Here is a 17,921-nt window from a genome sequence, read left to right on the forward strand (position 1 = left end):
GTCCGCCCTCTCTTAAAAAAGCCCACCCTTGATCCTACTTCCCCTAATAACTACAGACCCATCACCACTGTCCCATTCCTTCTCAAAATACTGGACAAAGCAGCTTACCTACAGGTTCAGCACTTCATTGAAGAAAATAAATGTTTACGACTCCGCCAATCTGGCTTCCGCCCTAGGCACGGGACTGAGACTGCCCTACTTGATCTAAAAAAACAGATGGACGATGCCAGAGACTTGGGTAAACCAGCATTTCTCCTACTCCTTGACCTCTATGTTGCATTTGTTCTCGTAGATCACAATGTCCTTTGCCACCACCTCTCTCCCACTGCCAAGTTTTCCCTGACACCACAATCTGGATCACCTCATTCTTACAATACAGGACTCTGCAAGTATTCTCTGACTTAGCTTCACCCTCGCCCACCATCATGCTCTGTGGTGTGCCCCAAGGCTCCTGTCTCTATCCCACGCTCTACACCATGTTTACACAACCCCTCTTCCTCATCCTTGATGCTATCGGTATCTCCTACACCAACTACGCTGATGATACTCAGATCCTCCTCACCCTTACCAGCAACTATGACATAGGGCCTCATTACACGGTAGGCGGTAAAAATCGCCAATTACGGGCATGGCGTAATTAGCGTGTCCGCCCTCGCAAGAGGCCGCAAATTGCGTGCCATTACGAGATCGCGGGCACGAGCCTACCGCCATGCCGGTAATGAGCCTACCGCCATGCCGCAAAAGTCCCCAAAAAGTCCCTTAACGGCATCGTCGAAAGCGCTGTTAGCACATCTGACCTGCCGCCACATGCAAATAGCAGTCTTCGCAAATAGCGGTTACCGTAATTTTGCGGAACCGGAAATAGCGTCATCGCACCGGAACGGGAAAGAGCACGGCGGCCATCTTTAAAAACACAATCCATTGCCATCCTCCTTATCCAGGACACCTTACCAGGAACCACGTTGGAAAATACACCAAGGACACCGTAAAGATGCCCAAGGCCGTTAAAAAATCGTCTGAGCGGCAACGCAAGGAGAAATTTAGCAAGGAGGAACTCCTTATGCTCACGCAGACACTAGCAGAAAATGCGCAGGTGGTGTTCAATAACGACATGCGTCAGGAGACCATTGTGAAGAAGAAGGCCATCTGGGAAGAGGTAGCCCACAAGGTCAGCGTGGTAGGCACCACAACCCGCACAGTTAAAGACTGCCGAAAGAGGTGGGATGACCTCCGGCTCTGTGTGCGGAACATTCTATCCGTTAACCGCAACCTGGCTACGGGCACAGGAGGAGGCAGTGAATCGCCAATCAAGCTCACTGAGTGGGAGGAGACGTGTGCATCAACTATTGGGGTGGAATCCATCGAGGGAGTTGGACAAATGGAGCATGGCGTGCCCATTTCGTCCGATGGAGGTGAGTGTATGCATCAAACAATGCACAGTGAAGTGTGATGTTCCTCCCAATCATGTGTCCATATGAATGCCGTGGACCCAGCCACAAACAAACATGCATGCATCACCACATACCCGTACAACACAGAGCCATTCATGCATGACCCACCCAACATCCCCATTACCTGCATCCACACTAAAGAGCCCTAAATGCATAGAACGGCATGACGTATTTATTTAGCTCAAGGCAGGTCGACCCATGACTTATGGTTTTCCACATTTCTCACCCGTACAGGATCACACACTGACACTGAGGAGGCACGCACTTCCACACCTGCTCCCACATCCAGCAAAAAACCCAGGAGGGATGCCACAGGGGACACCGCCACATCCGCAAGGGCAGCCAGGACGTGTGACCATGACCACAGGGACAAAGGCAGCCGGAACACCAGTTGCACGCATCCACAGGCCATGCCTGCTCCCGTCTTGGCACCCACGGAAGTGTGTCTCGCAGCAGGTGAAGGCAGCATTGAGGGAATGCACTCTGCTGCCACCAGCTCAATGGGTGAGGCAGCAGCCACTGCCCCCCCCATCAGATGAGGAGGAAACACCTGCCATTGATGATGAAAGCCAGAGCCCCAGACCAACAAGCCCCTTACTGGCAAGCCTGAGGTTCTCTTCAGGTCCGGGTAGTCAAGGAGAATCACCCACCCCTGAAGTGTCATGGAGCCCCCAGGTATTCTCTCCTGATGCAAGAGCAATGGATCCAGGTGCATCAGCCATCCCACCAGCACCCACCATGTGACATGACCTCTCGTCCATCTTTCAGAGGCAGACCGAGATAACTGGCCTAGTAGGGCAACATGTGGCTGAGACAGCCCGCCTGAGGGAGGACATTGCTACACTTGCACAGCAGACGAGGGAGGGCATGGAGACATGCACCAACCGAATCTGCAGTGAAATGGTCCAACTGCGGCAGGCCATGAACTGCATAGCAGACGCAATTGAGTGTCGGTGCCCACTCACGGCCCAGGAAGAACCAGGCCCCTCCTCGTCTGGGAGTTCACGTCATTCTAGTCCCCTACGCCGGTCTATGCAGAACCTGCGGCGCACCGCTTCACAACCACCAGATGACGATGCAGGCACTGGCAAATAGGGCCACCAAGATTCGGGTGCCACATGTGGCGATGGACACATTCACGCCATGAGACTCACATGGGTGTGTTGAGGGGGGAGGGGGGTAAGGGTGTATTTGAGTGTGTTGAGGGGGGAGGGGGGTAAGGGTGTATTTGTGGAGTTGGGGTAATGCACTTTTTATCACATTATGTTCAATATACACTATTCTGAGTTTGAAACCCAAGCGTGGTCTCCATTATTGTGTATGTGTCATTCATTGTGGACAGGGTCCTTTGTGGGCCTCGAAACATGCACCAGGGCAACAATACCCGTCTACGTCCATGCTATTTCACCTTGGTGCCTAATGAGATTCCAGAATCAGATGCTGATGCACATCGTGTGCCTCCTTGGCACTGCCTCTTTCATGTCCTGCCGGGGCATTCCACCCGTACTCATCCCCAGCCACATCATACTCTTCTGGTGGTTGCATGTCAATTTCAAGTGGCATAGGCACATTCCATCATATGCACATTTTGTGATGCTCTACACATGCCATGGTTGTCTTTGCCACTTTGACACGGCCGTACAGGAGTGCCACACCCAGGCTGCTTAGGCAGCGGAGCACTGTCATTGGAAGGATGTGCAATATTGTTGTCCTCTTCCTGATGGTTCTGTGGGTTCCGTACAGGGGTTAGGAGCCACCTCCTCAGTGGATAGCTGGCATCGCCTGTATGGTGTGAGGAATGGGTACCTGTTACGGCTCACCTCTAGTGCTGGCTGTTGTTGTTGGTGCTGCACTGCTATCATGTACTCCAGCCCATCATGTCATGCTGCTGCTATTGGGACCATCTTGGTGTGGGAAGGAGTGTGGTGTGCTCTTTTGTGCTGCCTGTCTCCATTGCATACACCTGTGCTGATTGTGTCCACCTGTGGCAGATGGGTACACTGCTCAGGTCTCTTAACGGGTGCTTTTCGATGCCGTTATTTGCGCCATGCCGGTAAGGGGTTTTTAGGAGTTTTCCATGCCGCTAATGCCATGTCCGCATGGCTTGTGATGCCCTGGTATTAGCGCCATGGCGCTAATTCCGGCATGGGGGTCGCGCGCCCACGGCCTTGCCGCTATTAGTGGCACCGTAATTAACGGGTGTACTAATAGCGGTGGGTCCAGGTCGTGATTGGCTTGGGAAATTACTGGGACCGGTAATTAATTACCGGTACCGGTATTCCCTTACCGCACAACGTGTAATGAGGCCCATAGACTCCACAACCCTCAACAACATCTACAACACCATCCAAGCTTGGATGGCAGACAATGGGCTATGCCTCAACTCTGACAAGACTGAACTCCTCCTGGTAGGTTTCCCCGATACATTAAAAAACCTTGATTCCCAATTCAGTCACTTCACCATTGACTCCATCAAAATACCAGTCTCAGACTCAGTCAAACCCCTTGGAGTCTATTTGGAGTCTAACCTATCCATGGATAGGCAAATGAGTGCAATTGCATCCTCCGCTGCCTATCATGCTAAATTAATCAACGCAGCCAGGCCTTTTCTCTCCAAAGAGAATTGCATTAACATAGCCAGAGGCATCACTGGTTTAAGACTAGACTACTGCAACATACTCTTTCTAGGGACTTCCGCTAAAAACCCGGAGAGTCTGCAAGTCATACAGAACAATGCTCTCTTTGCAGCCCAAAGCATCTCCAAGAGAGAACACATCTCGGAGGCCAGGAAATCAGCTCACTGGCTTCCAATTAAGGAAATAATTATTTTCAAAGTTCTGACACTGACCCACAAGTGCATCCATCTCACCGCACCGGACTACCTTTCACAAAGGATTCACCCTGCCACCTCTTCAAGACCAACCAGATCACATTATACCAATATGCTCTGTGTGCCCCTAATAAAAAGAACCAGAGCAGGTGGCTCCAGCTTCCCATATCCCGCACCCACACATTGAAATGCCCTGCCGCCCACGCTCCGAGGTGAGGCTTCCCTCATCTATTTCCGCAAAGCTATGAAAACTCTTCTCTTTACATAACATTCAACCCATCAGCTATGAATGACTAACCCGTGACCCATTGCAAACATTTACTAAATGTATCTATGTACTATCCGCAAATGCGTCCCACAAATGTTTAACCATCTCTGTAACTCTGTAACTAAGGATCTTGCAAGTAACAGCGCCTCAATGCCCGTGGGCTGCATGTGCGCTATACAAATGTAATAAATCAAAATAAAAATAAATAAATAGATAATGCAAATAGGTAGATCATCCATGGAGACATTATTTCATAGAGGACTGGCCATATGCTAGATGATTTAGCCATGAGAAACAGTAACACCAATTGTGGAAAATGCACCAATATGACAAAGGCCAAACATATATGGTAGGGACATGAGGAAAGAGGGATCGGATGGGAACACTTGACCAAAATGTGTTAACTAATGAGTGGAACATAAATAACAACAAATCAGAACAAAGAAGCACATTAAAAGTTTAACTATCAGGTAGGGCCAAGTTAAAAATAGAGGGCAAGGCAAAAAAAGAGAGTTAGGAGTAGGTAACACCAGAAGGGCCAAAAAGACAGCCCAGAAAGAAGATAGGTACCGAAACGGCTCCTAGCCCACCAGGATTAAAAATGAATACTAGAAACTGCAATGCACTGAAGAAGTAGAATATGCACATAGTCAGGGCTTGGTATCAGCATCCTGAAGCAGAGGAATTGGATGGAAGCAATGTATATTCTTCTCTTTAGCCTTAGAAGTGATCAGCTGAAATTGAGTGTATTCTAATAATAAGAAAATCAGGCTGCGCAGTTGAGAATGTGATGGTTGAGAGCTCCTTATAGGACCAATACGATGAGCGTGACATTTTTTTGCAAGAACAATATAGGATCATTCCCCTCGCAGCCCTCAGGTAATCCCGAAATGGATACATTATTATGCCTGACTTTCTAACTCCTCATTATTTGCAAATCCTTAACAGCCTTTTCCAACTGAATAACTCTCGGCGATATTTCCTCAACAAGTCCAATTCTATTTTCCATTTCACTCATTCTATTTTCAAATACACTCCATCTATCATCAAGCTGTTGTAGTTTTTGATTTGTGGTTTCAATAAATGGTTTGAGTGACCCAATCTCCTGTAAAATGGCTTCAATGCTAGGATCAGTAGAGGAAGACAGAGGAGGAAAATCACTTTTAGGTATTTTGTGAGTGGCAGATGGAGTTTGAAATTCTTTGGCAAAAGGGGGCATTTTTTTATCACTTCTACCTGAAGCCATATCTAGCATAACATTTCACAGGCAGACAATGCCAAATTCAGTCAAGACTTAAAAAGAAAAAATAACCCCCTGGTTCCAAATGAAGTCAATTGCCATGAAAAGTGCTTTGCTACTAAAGCACAGTATCAAGATGAAATAAATGTTACCCCAAATATGAGTTTTTTCCCGTTTTTTTCGTATTCTTAAATGTCCATATGGTGGTGCTGTGAGAAACAAAAATTCATGACCAGACCCGATCCTCAGCATTGCGTCATAGGTGACACCGAAGGTCTCCACATGTAGATCGCCAGGCACACGGAGCTCCCATCAGTAAACCCTTTGTGCCAAGGAAGAGACACGAGCAGACCGCTGTGTCAATGTAGATGAAGTAAGGGGGATCAGGTATTAAATTGTTAAAAGTTGGCACACTGCAGACCAATATATTATTGTGGTGGGTAGGCGCAGCGCGTTCAGGTGACCATACTCATTGGTGCCAAGCCACGCCCCCCATACATCTTTTTTAAGACAATGCAGACAAGTGAAATGTATACACTTGTGGACAATACACAAGGTATCTAGTTGCAAGAGACTCTGCCTCTGGTGAGGGCCCTGACACAGCTGCTGTTGTACCTGCAGAGACCTGCTTTCATTATTTTACTGATCTTTATATGGGTGGATTTTCATCTAACATAACTCCTGGAATAGTTGAATACAATACAGATTTTTATACTGCTGTTCTTATCTTCATGGAGAGCTTGGGCACAACTGCCTTGAATGCCCAGAAAGCAGGCAAGGCTCTCGTTACTGACAAGACCTGAGGATGTTTTTTCTTGACAAGCTGCTAAACTGGATTTCTTTTTTTAATTCTTCTTTTAATAATATAAATCCTACAAGGACTATTCCATCTACCTGGCGAACAACTGAGATGATACCCATAAACAAAAAGGGGGGCAGAATACAACCTGCTCATAATTCACCAATCTCCTGGATTGACTGTACAGCAAGAGCTACAGTAAGGTTTTACAATAAAACAATTAGATTGGTTTCTTATATTGCGCTTCATGTCAGCCGCCATCTACCAAGTTGAGGATTGCTACCCTTGAGATATCGAGCCTTGAAAACTGGACCGAAGAATGGAAGATTATATCAGACTTTCAAGGTCCTTTTAGGCCAACTAGGGGGAAATTCAAACACATTTTCTTGTTATCTGTGTTCATTCAGAATTTTAGCATACATAAAGAAATGTTGCTTTAATTAACTTTTAAGATTTCCAAGCAGCATTGAATAGCATAGATAGGCCGAATTTATGGACAGTTATGGAGAATCTGGGAGTGCCACTAGATCCATTAATGGCAATCCAGTTATTACATGGAGGAAATACAACCAACGTCAGATATGGGTAAGACGGAGAATGCACCAAACCCTTCCTGATAAAGGTAGGGCTGTGTACTCGTGCCTTTATTGATCTTATTATAGCTCAGAGACTTTGCAGTATGGATTCAGAACTTAGATTGTGATGCACAAACAATGGCAGGAAAGAAAATAAATATGTCAATGTATGCAAACAATGTGGTCATTGTATCAAAATACATTAAGGGCATTAAGAAACAATTAGACACTTTGCAATTGGTTAGTAAGGATCACAGTTTGGTAGTGATTACATCAAAAGAAAAGCAATCCAACAAAATGTCCCTTCATTATACTTAGGTTTTAATGGCCAAATGATTCGACAAGTTGATCATTTCAACTACCTCGCAACATATTTTTTTGCACCTTGTAGCAACATACTGAACATAGTTGGTGTTCATTAAGTCAGAGAGCAGGAGCAACTGTCTCTTGTTCCCAGAGTTGAAAGGGCCAGGGTGCAATCATACCTGCAGTAGGGGTGTACAGGCCAAGGTATGATATATTACCCTGCATGGAGCAGAGCGTGCAGGTTTTTGATCGCTACATTTGCTGGAAATTGGTTTAAAGTGGAAACGTGTTTCAGAATAAAACTGTTGCACACCCGCTGAATGCTCCAACAGTTCCCTGGAAATGTTGAATATGGAAATAGGCTTATGCCCAATTTTGCATGCAGCCCAAATACATATGGTATTATTTTGGCTGTGGATAAAATAGCAAAATAATCTGGCCTTAGACACAATGGGCCTCATTACACGGATGGCGGTAGGGATTTACCGGTACCGGTAAAAATAAATATGTAATACCGGTACCGGTAAATCCTTACCGCCTTACTACGAGGTCCCTTTGCGGGTTGGTGGATTTAACGCCTGCTTTTTGCAGGCGTTAAAATCCAACCCGCTAAGGGACCTCGGAGCTAATTACGGCACCGCAAAATTGCGGTGCCGTAATTAGCGCCTTCCCCATTCCCATAGAGCCCTATGGGGCAGAAATGGGAATGGGGAAGGGCAATGGTGGAAGGGGGATTTACCGCCCCTCCAACCTTGGAATGGGGCAGTAAATCCCCCTTCCGCCAAGGCGGTGCCGGTATTTTACCGGCATGAGCCATGGCGCTAATAGCGCCATGGCTCACCGCCTACCGTGTAATGAGGCCCAATGTACCTTTATGAGTTAATGAATAATTCTGAAGGATGTAAATGGAATGTCCCTTGCCATATAAAGTCTTGTTTCTTCAATGTTAGCTTTGGAACGGAAAGCTAAAGCTGCTGGAGGTCACCATGTGAGGGATATTTGATCCGACGAATTAATGCTATGTGGGAGAATTAATGTTCAGGAATATTGGAGGCTCCAATGTTCCCTCTAATTATTTTCGCCAAGTGCGGAAAGTCTTCGCTTTTGTGTGCACAGTATGTTTCATGTGTGCAACTGAATAACAAGGTGAGCCATTTTGTGAGCATATGTACTTAGAGTGCTACCATCTCTGAAGCGTTGGGAAGGGAATTACCCCTTCCACTGCAATGCTTTACAAATCAGTTTAATTGGATCACTTTACAACACCTTTGCCAAATGTACATTTGAAAAAAACCAAATCTTTTATATGTGATTATAAGGAGTGCTTGACAACTAGTCCAGGACTTCATGCTATGCCATAGTACCTACCAGAAGTATTCCTGTGCAGAGAAAAGAAATGTATGCACAAAAATGCTTTGTATGCTCAGGATAAACAATACGTTTAGTTGTGGCTATTCATTTGTTAACACTGCTCAGTGACAGAATATGATGATCACAATTGCTGGGCCTCTGCTTACTATCCACATATTGTTGTCCTGTCAATTTTGACAACATTTACCCAAAACAAGCTTTACAGCTAAGAGGCATATGCACTATCCATGTGGACTCCCTAAAACAGGAAACTTTGCCCAACAAAAATGGGAAACCTTGAACAAATAGGAACCTACCCCATGCGTCTACCTACAAAGTTCCACTATATTTCAAATAATTTGTTTGAATCAGTGACCAGCAGAGCAGTGGCATTGGTAGGAACTCAAATAATATTACTTCCCCATCTGATGGGGTATTTTAAGGGGAAAGAACATACTTGAATCGTCGTACACCCTAAAAAATCATTTGATTCCAAGTAGGCAGCAACATTGTATCAGAGCCCTGCTTGCATCTCTGACACAGGAAGTCTAATGACAGGGTACATGGTACATCTTATAGTTTTGCCCACCCTTCCACACCACAGCCTACAGACAATTCAACAAGAGCCTTACTGAGGTTTCTTATGGAGCCTTGTTGAGGAAAATCAAATATATTTACCTTTTAAGTTAATACCAGCCATGCTCAAACATACAACAGATTGAGTGCCTTCTTCTGTAACTAGGGACCACTCTTCTGAAATTCATGTTGAACACGATGCATGTGGATGCTAAAGGCAATACATGCAGACACATGATTACATTGAAAAGCTCTCATAAGCTGAGCATAGAAAGAAACAGAATGTGCAGTTTCCTAGACTGTTACTAGAGTTATATTTCCTTTAACAAACAAAGACCACAATGCATTTGCTGTACTGTGCTGGCATAACATCTGATTTGTTTTTTTTTAAGTTGGTGATTTGTTCTTCACTGATGGAGTCTTATCCTGTGCCCTTCCACCCGTACCCTCCTCGGCCGCTGTGCCAGCCTCCAAAACGTGTTGACAGAGCTCTGCTAAATGTGAGGGATTATAGCAGTAAAACACTAACTGGGATATTTGCATAACCACAATAATTTGCAAGCAAAACATATTTAAAGCCTTACTGTGATATTATAAGCCGTTTAAGAAAATGTAATGAATCTTCATGTGCCCCAATATTATGAAGTGCACATAAGAATGTTTGCATCATACCCCACCTTTAAATTATAGTTAAATAACTAGTTATTTATAAAATGCTTAATACCAAAGAGGTTTCTAAGCATGGACTAGGGATTTGAACCTGTGTTGCTCTGCATCGTCTTGCTTCCAAGACGAGCATTTTGCCACTGAGCTATTCTACCCATGCTTGTAGGACATGAATATACAAGTGCTCAGTAAAACCGATTTGTGTGGCAGTGAGTTGTCACATGATTTGTTAAGGTGTATACCCCATGGAACTCTGAAAACATGAAAAGGCTGCAGATTGTGAAAAAATCATTCTAGCTATCTGAATATCCGATGCCCTGATACTATATATGAAAAATTCCAGGCATTGTTCATACCCTTTATCCCTTGCAGGACAAGTAAATTATATTGCAATGTTGTGCTCACTTAGCGGATAATGTTAGCAATGCTATACTAGGAGATGCTGAGCATGACACTTGCCAACTCAAACTCCTTAGAGGAAAAATTAATATTTGAGCTTTATAATGTGTTAACTTGCGAGGGAGCCATTACAAAGTGCTTGTGTGGCCTATGTACAAAGAATAGGATGCAAGGGAGGAGGTTAGACATCCAAGTAGCCTGCTTACTTACATTCGGTATCTGATATTTGAGCAGCAGTTGGGTTGCATAGTCTGGGTGATGATGTTTCTAATGCACCATGAGTAACAGCAATTCTTGTGCATGAATGTCATTCATATTATAATAAACATAAGACAAGTGGATGTAGTTATAAGTCTGGTCATCTTTTGCAGAGCCAAGGTAGGCAGAGTCAAGGATGTCTAGTAATATCTGGATTTGGCCTCGTGTGGTAGTTCTAGTTATAAGATATAAATTTGGTAGAGTCAAGTACAGGAGCACGGGTGGGAGAGGAAAGATAATTTGGTTAATATGTGAGGGCATATCTTAGTTATATCTTCTGTTTATGGAGCCAACTGTTCATGTTGGTTTTTAACGTCTTGTGGGTGTAGTCTATTTTTAGGTTTTTTAGGTTTTTAGGTCAAGCTTGCATAGTAAGGCAATGTAAATTTGCTAGACCAGAATATCAAGACTAGTTAGTATAATTTAGCTTTAATTTGAGAGAAAGTAAATATTAGGTACCTGCTGTGGCTTTTGCCTTATTAAATCTTATTGAATAGGTGGGAATTGTCTGTGTGTGCTGCTTAAATTATTCTGGGCAGCACGAGAAGGAAGCTGGGCAAGAGCACATGTGCACATCTGAGAGGGAACATTAGGCTTAACAATCCTAGGCTACTTGTTGTCCAGAAAACTTTTTCAATTGGATTACTAATCACAATAAGGGAACCTTATATATATTCACACTCCTAGGGATTTTCATTGTTTTTTGCCTTCCCGTTTGCCCTCCGCCTACAAAAACATCTTGGTATTACACCAGCAAGAGATTTTCATGCTGGCGTTAAACCATTATTTCTCATGTAATACGCAGCTGCCAAAAACTGGTGTATTCCATAGGAATCTGTTGTAAACGCTGCCAGCCATGCATGCATGGTCAGGCAGTGTTTATTCTGTTTACTCTGCCCATTTCTTCATACTTCTCATTTGCACTCCGCAGTACAAATGATGAAAATTGCTCAGAGGGGATCTCTTTGCATTTAGATGCAAACATAAACAGTCCCCTCCAGCAATTTACGATGAGGAGCACAGCGAGTCCCAATGTCCTAAATCATGAAAAATTGGAGCTCGTATTGGAGTGCCCCAGAGTGTAAATGGAGGGGGACTCTTAACGCCTCCATTTACGCTCTGAGGGATTTTCATTGGTTTTGAAGGTGGAGGGCAGGAGAGGAATGGGAGTTATGTTTCGTCCTCCCACTTGCCCTTAGCCTTCAAAAACACATTGGTGTTATGCCAGCATGAGATTTTCATGCTGGTGTAAAACCAATGATTTGCCATGGAATACGCCTGCCTTTTACTTGTGCAAAACGTAGGCGGATTCTGTAGGAATTCATTATAAACACTGCCTGCCTTGCGTACACGGCAAGTACTGTTTACTCTATTTGCACTGCAGAGCACAACGTAAGAATGATGCAAAGTAAGAATGATGGAAGTTGCCCAGCAAAATGAGATCCATCGTCTTTTACCTTTTGCAGTTTTGATGTTTTTATGGATTGCATTACTTTTTCTTTCAAATTTATTAGATTATGAGATTGATATTGGTATTGGTTTAGTTAACAGTGTGTTTTGTATGGTTGTATACTAAGATTTTTCTATTGTTTTATCTTTATGGAACAGTGTTATTTCTTACTAAAGAATATATATGTTGATGAAAACACAAGGATTTGATTGCTGCTTTGTTGTTGGTGAGCGTCCAGTGAAGATGTCTTCTGGGTCATGCTGACATGATCTTGATGTCTTAGCTTTATCAGAATAAGAACAGCAGAGCTTTTAACCTGCTGAAGTGTGCACAGAATTTTCATGGGCAGTTGTGGACATGATTAAAGGAATGCTGAGCTGAAGCAAGTCCTTCAAGGCCCAGGATCTCTGACTTAGCTGTATTAACATAAATGTATTTGTGTTCATCTACTCAGGAAGATTTATACACTTTACAAATAGATTTACCTTAATACATCTAACAAAAAGATGAAAGCCTGTGGGCAAAAAACGTGGACCTGGGAGGACTAGGCTCAGTTTGGCATTCATAAACCAAAGTGTTTCTATCATTGCATGTACGTCCCTGTCCAAGTGTATGAGGACCTGGGACTCAACTGCATTTATATAAAATATCTGCCTGCGATTTTGGCTGACATCAGCCAGAGGCCCCAAATAAAGACAAAGTAAAAAACAAGGGACCTGGGAATTTCTCAAGTGGGAGCAAGGATATTTGACATATAGGGTTTTATAATAAACGCTAACTGAGGGATGAACACTAAAAGTACATAGGCAGAGAAGGATTAATCAATGAATTCCAAACAGGCTCACCAGCAGAATAGCATGGTCATTGGATTTATCATACTATATCATATCATATTAATAACACTGGTGCACTGGCATCCTTCAGAAGTAATTCATTTTCACAATTAAACCCAACTTTCTCCATTTCCCCAAAACTATCCATAAAGGAATACACCACTGTGCACTTCAAGTGCGGTCCTGCAGCAGCTAGATCCACCAATCACCTGCAAAACAAGCTTGAAAACGGGTGTAAGGTTGGCTGGGATTGGATACAGACTTCTATTCTGAGTCCTTCCTCTATTTTCTTCTTGCCAGATACCTGATTTACTTTCTCTATCATCCCCACATCTGAAAATGTCCGTGCCTCCCTTTTAATTGTTGAACTACTCTTCCAAAATGTGCAGGTTTACCTATATGGTCAAACCCCACATCTTAAAAAATAAACCATTTATCCCACAAAAATGTTTTCAAATATGGAATTCACCATGCATGGCCGTTCCACACTACTCTGTATACTCCACTTTTTCCTAACCTCCTCTAAGCCAGCTTTGGCCAATGCATGGGTAACAGCTCAAATGTGCTACATGGGGCCTCTGAAGGATCAGTTAAAAAAAGTGCAAGCTGGCATATCGCCGAAATAAAAAACAAGCTGATTAATGTTGGGTGGTCTCAGTGGCTCAACGTGCATGATGTGGTCTGTTTCCAAGAGAAACGTGGTTGTTTGACGAGTTATGCTTGAAAGACTGTTTCCCGAATTATAGTGTCTTTCTAGTAAAATCAGCGCAGTCCAAAATGAGCAAATGGCGCAGGGGTTTGGTGACCATGGTGAAGAAGCGATATTGTGCATCGGTGGCTGGTTGGGCCCCTGATAACCCAGTTCTGCTGGCAGTGATGCTCTCAAAAGGCAAATCCCTGTTGGGCCAAAAACTCACTGTGATAAATATTTATGTCCCCCCTAAATTCAAGCAGACCAGCAAGCTAAATGAAGAATTCTTTATCCCTAAGGGCCTGCTAAATGTTATGCTTTGTTATGTTATGGTGATTTATATTGCGCACAGCTACCACCCAAAGGCAGTCTCCAGGCGCTCACGTGGCTCTGTAAGAGAAGAGGGCAGGGTGTTCTAGGTAGGATATGGTGATAGGATAGGTTCAGAACCAGGAGGGAGGAACTGGTGTCTGTGAGCATTGTCTTGCATGTGGGAATTGGTTTGAGAGGCTCTGCAAGTTGTTACTGTATGGGTAGGACTCAGGGCCTCAGAAGTGTGCTAGAGTTTGTATTTTTGGTGTTTGTGTGTCGTATGATATTTAGGGTGGATTTTGCAGTGGTGCGCAATGGTTAGTTACATTTGTATGGGGTCCAGAGTTGCAGATGACTGTTAGGTGATGATTGTGTTGTGTGGGTGTGCATATTTGTTGGGTTGGTGGATTTATGGTATATGTGTGATTTGGATGTGAACATTAGATTAGTTCTCAGTGTGTCTATGTGTAGCGTGGCTAGCCCCTAGTCATGCATACTGGCGTTGGTTATGAGCAGGAAAGGGGGAGATTGGTTAGTAGATCAGTTAGTTTGACGATGCCTCTGACATGAGCCTCTGGTTGCTGCTCGATGGTAATTCCAATGCTCGTGGTTATGGTCCGTTGGCCAATACCGCCACCTCTCCAAGCATGGAGGCTGACTTCCTCTATGGGTTTGAGGCCGAGGCTTGGTAGTACCTAGTGTGTTCCTGGTTACTCACAGGGATTTTAATCGTAGCATTTGGGATTGCTATGTTGTGTGGTTGGCTGCTGAATGGGTGTACAGCTGGTATTATAATACATTGGGAAAGTGGTGCTTGACCAGTGAGTAATCCCAAAGCGAGGTATCAATGGGGGTCAATTGGGGATTGGTCATCAAATGGACTCATTCGTGGATATTCCTCTAACTCCCACCTTTAAGGCGGGACAGAGAAAGCCATAACCGATTATTGTCTGCTCAACTGTTTTTCTTTTTATAAAGTCAAATGTTTTGAGATACAGACTTGCACGGAAAGCGACCATTACCCACTGCTGCTTAAGTGACAGTTGGGTGCTTCCACGCTACATGAGGTCTGTGTTACAAATGACCTGACCCCTTTCTATCCGATGCGAAAGATTGAGAATATGGAGTTGCTATCCTTGCTCCAGGACGGGGAGACCCTCGAACTTCGTAATAAACTCTTAGGGTTACAGCACCACCATAAGGCGTTGAACCTTTTTATACTTTTACAGGCCCATGTCTATAATATTGCCCCACATATCTCATGTGAAATAGGCAATAATTTGGATCGCACCACAGTTGACGCATCGTGGTATGCAAGCCATTGCATCGAAAGATTTAAAGAACTTGTGGGCACTGCTAAATGATCATACTACAGCATAAAAAGTGTTCACCACTAATTCTGTAAGCGAAGATACGTGGATCTCATTCTATGCTTCTCTTTATGATGATATACTTGGAGACAAAGCTTCCAAAGAATCTACTGCAACGAAACAGGCATGAGATATACAACTGTCCAAACCAGAAATTCTACACCTTATTAAGAAAGCAAGTGCCTCTTGAAACCCAGGACCAGACGGCCTGATGAAATATATGCTGAAAAAAGCATCTGAGGAATGGTCAACTTTCTGTCTCGAGCTCTATAAAACAATTGGATCAACTGGGAGCATCCCAGCGTCATGGCGAAGATCTGTGATAATCCCGATCTTCAAGAAAGGATCTGGGGCGGATGCAAAAAACTACTGTCTGATCGCCTTGCTCGATGTCTTGGACAAAATGTATGCTTCCCTGCTTTTAGCCCGACTAAAATGTTGGAGCCAAGAATCCGGCTTCCGGACGAAAGGCAATGTGGCTTTGCAAAGAGTGTGGGATGCTCATTAAATCTGCTCCGATTGGACATGCTCAAAATAAGAGCCCTATACAAAGGTCAAAAGACATACATCACCTTGGTAGACATTGCTCAGGATTTCGACAGTATAGACCGAAAAGTTATTCTGGTCGAAGCTAGCCTGCTGCAAGTGCCCGAATAATATTCTGGATCCCATAATGGCACTCCATACAGACACTTCAATTCAGATAAAACTAAATTCTTAAGGCCTTCTGTCTAAAGACATAAAAACCACCAAAGGCCTCAAATAAGGCTGTCTATTGGCCTTGGAGCTCTTCAGCTATTTATATCAGACATGAATATAATACTCCATGATCAAACATCCTTCGTACCCAAGATAAATGGACAAGCAATAGGCCAATTGCTATATGCGGACGATTTGATCTTATTAGACTAGACTAAAATTGGGCTACAGCGAAAACTAAATTGACTAAATGCCTACACCAAGCAAAATGGCCTGAGAATCACTATGGCTAAAACGTTAATCCCAGTACTTGAAACCTTGGAGGGAAAAAGACTGAAAGCTACATTTATTTGGCATCTGGCAAAAGAACCCTTATTACAAGCACTAAAGACGAAATACCTAGGTATTGAAATGAATTCAAGCAAGACAGACGGCAACCAGCTAACGGCACTGAAATCCAAGATACAAGTCCTAACAACACAAGGTTGATTAATCCAACGAAGATATGGCAAATTTTCCTTAGTGCTGATTTTGTGCTTTTATAAACAGAAAGTATGCCCCATACTAACGTACGGGGATGAGACCGCATTGTGCCTGTCATGGAAGATCTGGCCATCCTTTTGGAAGAAAATGTTCCATCTACCATAATGTGTTCCTTTGCAACTGATAAGGCATGAGCTAGGGCTACGATCATTGAATGCAACAGTACAGTGGAATGCATTAGCACTCTACCAAAAGACCCTACTGCATCACTCTGTAATTAAATTCAACATCTTGAAATGCAAGTCCCAGGTACCAACAGACTGGACAATAAAGCAATGGGTCAAGTGTTGCACATACCTGATGTTAAATGCTGGAATAAGAGAGGAACTTCTTAGAGATAACCCTGATGCCGCCAAAAAAACAATCTGGACATGCAATTGGATTAAAACACAACATGAAAATGAAAAGTACAAACTTCATTCATCCGTAGCCAATGAAGTTAAAGCATTAGATACAGTGACAAAATATCTGAACAAATTTCCAAGCCCGATACATCAAACTTTGTTAATGCGATTTTAAACTATTTCGCACTAAAGAAATATTGGCATCCAGAAAATGAGTATAAGAAGACAACAAGCTATGTCGATTGTGCCAAGGTGCTAACAAAACCCTAAAACATGTATTTCTGTTATGTTTACATCTCAGGGCCTTGAGAATGAGGTATCAGGGCTCCTACATGAAAGACTTTCTTACAACGGATGTCGACAGCTCGTGGCATAAACTCGGCAATGGACAAAATCATCGTTTGGTATTTGCCTTAACCAAAAAAGAGATATTTACAGTGGACACATGGGAAACAAAATTGCATTTTTCAAAACTAAATGTGTGAAAAGTGGCAGATTGCCATGAGAGGGGGAGAACAGAGGCAACTCATGATTGGAACCTAAACCCCCACCCTGATATGCACCTTAAGCTGCTCTTTTTATTTTCATTTTAATATAATTCTTTCATAATTGATGGTTTCATGAGTCAACATAATCCTGTGTTTTGTTTTTCCCGTTATTCCTTTATAGTGATAGTTTTACAAGGGCAGAACCAAAGATGCGGTGCCCCTCGTCAGATTGTTCTTAGTGTTTTCTGTCTCCTTTTGTGTCTATATTAATCTTGTTGTTCTACATTTTGTATGCGATGTGGCAAAGGTGTGAAATAAACCATATGCTAGTCTCCCAGAGTTTTCACACGGCTAGATACGGGGTTTATGTTAACATCAATGGAAAAGGATGCGAATGCTGGGTCTACGTGCTTGAGTCTAGGCTATGGTTTCTGGAGAGTTTTCAACATACTTGCGTATCCTCAGCAAAGTTA

The sequence above is a fragment of the Ambystoma mexicanum genome, chromosome 5q (genome assembly GCF_040938575.1).
Source record: "Ambystoma mexicanum isolate Mex_15411 chromosome 5q, UKY_AmexF1_1, whole genome shotgun sequence".
Classification (NCBI taxonomy): Eukaryota; Metazoa; Chordata; class Amphibia; order Caudata; family Ambystomatidae; genus Ambystoma; species Ambystoma mexicanum.